Source organism: Opisthocomus hoazin, chromosome 4, assembly GCF_030867145.1.
Source record: "Opisthocomus hoazin isolate bOpiHoa1 chromosome 4, bOpiHoa1.hap1, whole genome shotgun sequence".
NCBI classification, from domain to species: Eukaryota; Metazoa; Chordata; class Aves; order Opisthocomiformes; family Opisthocomidae; genus Opisthocomus; species Opisthocomus hoazin.
The window spans coordinates 95,204,255-95,210,432 of NC_134417.1; positions in this window are offsets into that span (position 1 = coordinate 95,204,255).

Genomic DNA, 6,178 nt, shown 5'->3' on the forward strand with positions numbered 1-6,178 from the left:
CACCCACGCCTCTCCCGCAGAAGCTGCCGGCACCACGGGGCTCAGCAGAGGGGAAGGGGCACTGGTGACAACTCTACCCCAGCTGGCGAGTGTGATGGTGGCTGTGAAGGACATCCCAAGGCAGCAGCAAAGGAGGATCCAACCCACGCCAGTGAGGAGACTTCTCAGGCAGCAGCTGGAGCTGGACCCAGTGCTGAAGGGGACACGGCCGCCACTCTCTCCCAGCCCATGGGTGGATGCTCTGGTGGAGATTGAAGTCTTTACTCTGGGTGACTCCCACGCAGACACCCCTGCAGCCGCCCCCCACTGCCCCGTGGGACCGTCAGTGGCTGTTTTGGGGGCACCTGGGTGCAGAGGTGGCCACAGGCTGGGTGTGCTGGGGCTCTATTGGTGACCCAGCACGATCTCCTCATCCCGCAACTGCTTCTCGCAGCCACCGCACTTGAAGGCCTTGCGCTCCACCTGCTCCCCCACCAGGAATGGACACCCCTCATCCCAATGGATGCCCTCCGGCACCGCCAATGGCCCCTGCTGCACCCGCTGGTGGCTCTTCTGGTGCTGCTTCTGACTGCAGGTCTTGCTGCACTCACTGCACTTGCAAGGCTCCTCATCGGTGTGGAGGAGCTGGTTGGTGGTGAGGGTCTCCTCATCCTGGAAGGCCTTGGGGAAGTGGGCACAGGCAAACGGATGCCACCAGGAGTGGATGCGCTGGTGGCTGACCAGGCGGCCCTTCCAGGTGAAGCTCTTGCCACACTGGCCACACTTGTAGGGCTTCTCACCCGTGTGGATGCGCTGGTGGACAGTGAGGAGCTTTTTGGATCTGAAGGCCTTGGGGCAGTGGGTGCAGGCAAAGGGGTACTCCCCGGTGTGGATGCGCTGCTGGCTGACCAGGTGGCCCTTCCAGGTGAACCTCTTGCCTCACTGACCACACTTGTAGGGCTTCTCACCCGTGTGGATGCGCTGGTGGGCACTGAGGAGCTTCTTGGATCTGAAGGCCTTGGGACAGTGGGCGCAGGTGAAGGGACGCTCCCCTGTGTGGATGCGCTGGTGGATGGTGAAGGTCCTGCTGTTCCTGAAGGCCATGGGGCAGTGGCTGCAGGCGAAGGGCTTCTCACCGGTGTGCACACCCTGGTGCCTGGCCAGGTCATGCCTGGAGGTGAACCGCTTGCCGCAGTCAGTGCAGCTGAAGGGCCGCCTGATTGTGTGCCTCCGCTTGTGCTTGGTCAGCGTAGTCTGGCTCTTGAAGGTCTTGCCGCACTCGGGGCATGTGGCAGGGGTCTTCTCTGTCCGACCAGGGGCCGGGATGGGATGGAACAGGGAGCAGCCCAACAGGACCTCCTGGCTCCCACCCGGCTTGGGCATCCCCAGGACCAGGTGACTGGGTGCGAACAGCTCCTCAAGGACTTCCTCAGCCTCCCTCCTCACTCCAGGGCCACCAGCTGCTGCAGAAGAGAGGCCGGGGTCACTGCCAGCGACAGCACAGGACGTGGGACGCTTCACCATGGGAACTGGTACAAGAACCAAGCCAGCCCCCCACCCTTCCTGCCTGAAGCACACAGCTGATGGTCAGCAGCTCCCTGCACCATGGGACAGCAGAGGAACCTCACCTGCCAGCACCGGGACATGGAGCATCTAGTGCCAAGGGGACAGTGCTGCAAGAACCCCTCACCCCACCACATGCCCGCCCCCGGTGCCCACCTGCAAAAGGGGTCTGGTGCATTCGCTGCGCACTGAGAGGGTCTGGCATGCACTGCATCTCTTCCCGCTCCATCTTGCAGATGATCTCTGGCTTGGGGGTGGGCCAGCCTGTCCAGAGCAAAGACAGAAGCAACCTCTCCTGCACTGCTGGGACAGCAGCACCAGCTCTCCCCTGCCTGCAGCCCCACCATCTCCCCTTGCTCTGCTCCTCTCTCCTGCCCCACTTCCTTGTGCCTAAAGCCTCCTCTCGCCTCTCCCTTGTCACATCCGCCACTCTCCTGCAGACTGGACGCCTGGGAACGGCACAAACCACTGCCAGGGGAGGTTTCAGCTGGACACGAGGAAGCATTTCCTTACCGAGAGGGTGGTCAAACACTGCAACAGGCTTCCTGCAGAGCTGGCTGATGCCCCAGTCCTGTCAGTGTTTCAGAGGTGCTTGGACCATGCCCTTAGTGACACGCTTTAACTATTGGCCAGCCCTGAAGTGGTCAGGGAGTTGGACCAGATGATCTAGGTTCCTCCCAACGGAAGCATTCTATTCTATTCTATTCTATTCTATTCTATTCTATTCTATTCTATTCTATTCTATTCTATTCTATTCTATTCTATTCTATCCCATTCCATTCTCTGTACCAGGACGGCTCTCCATAGGACGCTGCCTGGCAGGGTAACACCTGCCATCACAACGGCTACAGCAGCACTCGGCCAGCAGCAGCGACAGCGGGATTTTCCCTTTCAAGGGCTCCAGCTCAGTCAAACAGCTGAACTCCGCCTCCACCCCAGCCCGGCAGTGCCAGAGAGAGTCCTCACCCAGCCAGGCGACCGCCTGGTAGTTCTCCAGCATCACCTCCCGGTACAGTCGCCGCTGCCAGCCCGCCAGCTCTGCCCACTCCTCGGGGGAGAAGTAGATGGCCACGTCCTCAAACGTCACCGACATCTGCAGCAAGAAGCACCACCGGCTCAGCACACTCTGCCTCACACTCGCTGAACACCTCTGCCCAAATCCTGCCGCTGTCGGGCAGGGCCCCGGCAGCACCGGGGGCTCCGGCATCCCAAGGGCAGCACCGGGAGAGCTCGGAGCATCCCGTGCAAGGGAAGGCCAGGGCAGAGGGGCGGTGGGTGCACAGCCAGCCCACACAGCAGGGTCACCGGGGCTGCGCCTGACCCCCACCTTGCCGCAGCAGCCCGGAGCCCTCCCGTGCCGCTGGCTCTCGGCGGGGAGACGGAGGCACACACAAAGAGCGATCGGCAAGACGCAGCTGGGATGCTCCGGAGGCCGCAGGAGGGGCCTCTCCCGTCACCAGCCGCCCCGGCGCAGCACGGACAGACGGTCCCTGCCAAGCACAGCATTGCCGTGAGCACAGCGGGCCAGAAGCTCACTCACCTGCCAGCAGCTGCCTTCCCTTGCCCCCAAGGCCTTCAAACCTGCTGCCACCAGCACCCACTCCACGAGCGGCACCCACACAGCCAGCCGGCTTGGCACAGAGGCGAGAAGCAGCAGGGGGAAGAGGGGTTTCAGAAGCTCCTGACTGTCCAAATCAGCCTCCAGTACCCAAGAAGAGCAGGAGGAAGATGTGCAGGGGTGTCCCGGGAGCCCTTGACCACTCGTCCGGGAGCGAGCCCAGCCCTTCCCAGCGCCGCGGTCGACAGGGCCGCACCTCGGGGGGCCCTGGCGGGGACGGGGGACACGGGGGACACGGAGCTCCGTCAGCCCGGGAGCCCGCCCGCCGCCGGTGCAGCACGGGAGGTGTAGTCCTGCCGCCCGCCCGGCCCCGCTCGGCTCGGCTCGGTTTGGGGGGCGGCTGCTGCCCAGGGCCGCCGGAGGGGATGCGGCTCCCCCCCCCCAAGCCAGCGGGAGAGCCCAGCCCGTGGGTCCCGGAGCAGAGCTCAGCCGGAGGAGCATCAGGCTTCGGGGGTCTGTGACGGGCTGGACGCCCCGCAGTCACCCCCAGACCCACAGAAGCCCGATGCCAACGATCCGTGTGGCAGAAGCTCGTACGGAGCTCACCATGCTCGTGCGCCCACTCACGGGCAGCAACGGGCTGGAAAGCAGAAGAGGCACCAACAGTTCAAGAAATTAAATAGGTCCTGCTCCCCACCTCTACAGTCTCAGCTCCTCGGGGACAGCGTTCCCCAGCTCAGGAGAGACCGTACACGCCGCGAGGCACCCTGTGGTTTTAGCTGCGTGACCAGGGAGAGGACATGGGGAGGTGGGATGGAAAACATACCTCAGTGCAAAAGGCACGAGTGTGCGAGCTGCTGTATCGGCCCGCACGATGATGTGATCAATGTCCTGTAGATGTTCCAGAGCTTCACCCTGTTCCAGCACAGCCTGGATCTGTGCATGGCAAATGGTGGAGCTGTGTTTCCACCCCTGGAAAAGTCAGTTCCAGGTGTACTGGACGCCCCTCCAAGTGAAAGCAAGCGCTGGCCTGCGCTCTGCTGCCAAAGGGGTTGAGAAAAAGAGAATCACAGAATGTTAGGGGTTGGAAGGGACTTCTGTGGGTCATCTAGTCCAACCCCCCTGCCAAAGCAGGGTCACCTACAGTAGGCTGTAGAGGACCTTGTCCAGGCGGGGCTTGAATATCTCCAGAGAAGGAGACTCCACAACCTCCCTGGGCAGCCTGTTCCAGGGCTCCGTCACCCTCAGAGGGAAGAAGTTCTTCCTCGGGTTCAGCTGGAGCTTCCTCTGCTTCAGTTTGTGCCCATTGCCCCTTGTCCTGTCACTGGGCACCACTGCAAAGAGCTTGGCCACATCCTCCTGACACCACCCTGCAGATATTTGTAAGTATGTATTAGGTCCCCTCGCAGCCTTCTCTTCTCCAGGCTGAACAAGCCCAGCTCCCTCAGCCTCTCCTCGTAGGAGGAGAAGTCCGCTCACCATCCTTGTAGCCCTCCGCTGGGCTCTCTCCAGTAGCTCTTCATCTTTCTTGAACTGGGGAGCCCAGAACTGGACAGAGTACTCCAGATGGGGCTTCACCAGGGCAGTGTAGAGGGGAAGGCATCAGTGATATCAGTGGTGGCACATCACTTGGATGCCTTGGACTCCAGTTGACATCAAAGTTCTAGCATGCCCAGCACAGCAGCACTCAGCGGCGGCGTGTCTTCATTCAGCCCATAGGCATCTGCCCATGCTACTCCACACACCCCAGCACCCATAACTGTCCAGCCTCAGGGCAGATCTCTGGATGATATTCTTAACATGCTTGCTCACCTTAGACAAAACTGAACGCCTGTTCCCAAGAAATGCCGATAGAGGTATTTTAACTACCCAAGGATGTTCAAAATACCAAAAAGTTCTTGTAATGGGGGAGGAAACATCTGAAGGGTGGGTGTCAGGAGGATGGGGCCAAGCTCTTTTCAGTGGTCCCCAGTGACAGGACAAGGGGCAATGGGCACAAACTGAGGCACAGGAAGTTCCGTCTGAACATGAGGAAGAACTTCTTCCCTCTGAGGGTGACGGAGCACTGGAACAGGCTGTCCAGGGAGGTGGTGGAGTCTCCTTCTCTGGAGATATTCAAGACCCGTCTGGACAAGGTCCTGTGCAGCTTGCTGTAGGTGACCCTGCTTCAGCAGGAGGGTTGGACTAGATGACCCACAGAGGTCCCTTCCAACCCCTACTATTCTGTGATTCTGTGATTCTGTGAAACATCACGGAAGATGGTAGCGAAGGTGCCATTCTGCACTTCCTGCATAAAAAACCTCTCAGAAGAAAAAGCATAACACGAGCTTGTACTCCAGCCTTGGTAATACCTTCAGTACAAAGTGCAAATACCAGATTAACGCCAAGATCAGTGCTCTAATAATAATCTTGCAGACAAAATATTACCAGGCAGTGCAGAGCAAAGCACCTTGCAAAAACCAACACCAATCTTTGGCATGTACAGCAAAAACAAGAGCATGGCATAGCGATACTGCGACCGGCAAATGCTAACAGATATAAATCCTTTAAACCGCTGTGGTCAGTTCTGCTGTTATCTCAACCCTTGGAGCCCCACGTTGGGCACCAAAAAGGCCTGTCCTCCTGTCGGCTTCCCAGATGTTAAAGGATTCAAACTCACAGAAAAGCGACAAGAAACAAAGGATTCCTGCTGCCTGGCCATTGCCCGTTCATAAACTGAGGACATCCCTAGTATGGGATATTTCCATTGGCCAGCTTGGCTCTCTGCCTGGCTGTGCTACCCCCCAGCTCCTGCACCCCTGCTCATCAGCTGAACTTGGGAGGCTGGTTCCATAGCGACAACTGAAAACATCAGTGTTCTCCTTCCCCTCTACCCTACCCTAGTGAGGCCTCATCTAGAGTACTCTGTCCAGTGCTGGGCTCCCCAGTTCAAGAAAGATGAGGAGCTACTGGAAAGAGTCCAGAGGAGGGCTACAAGGATGGTGAGGGGACTGGAGCATCTCTCCTACGAGGAGAGGCTGAGGGAGCTGGGCTTGTTCAGCCTGGAGAAGAGAAGGCTGCAAGGGGACCTAATATATA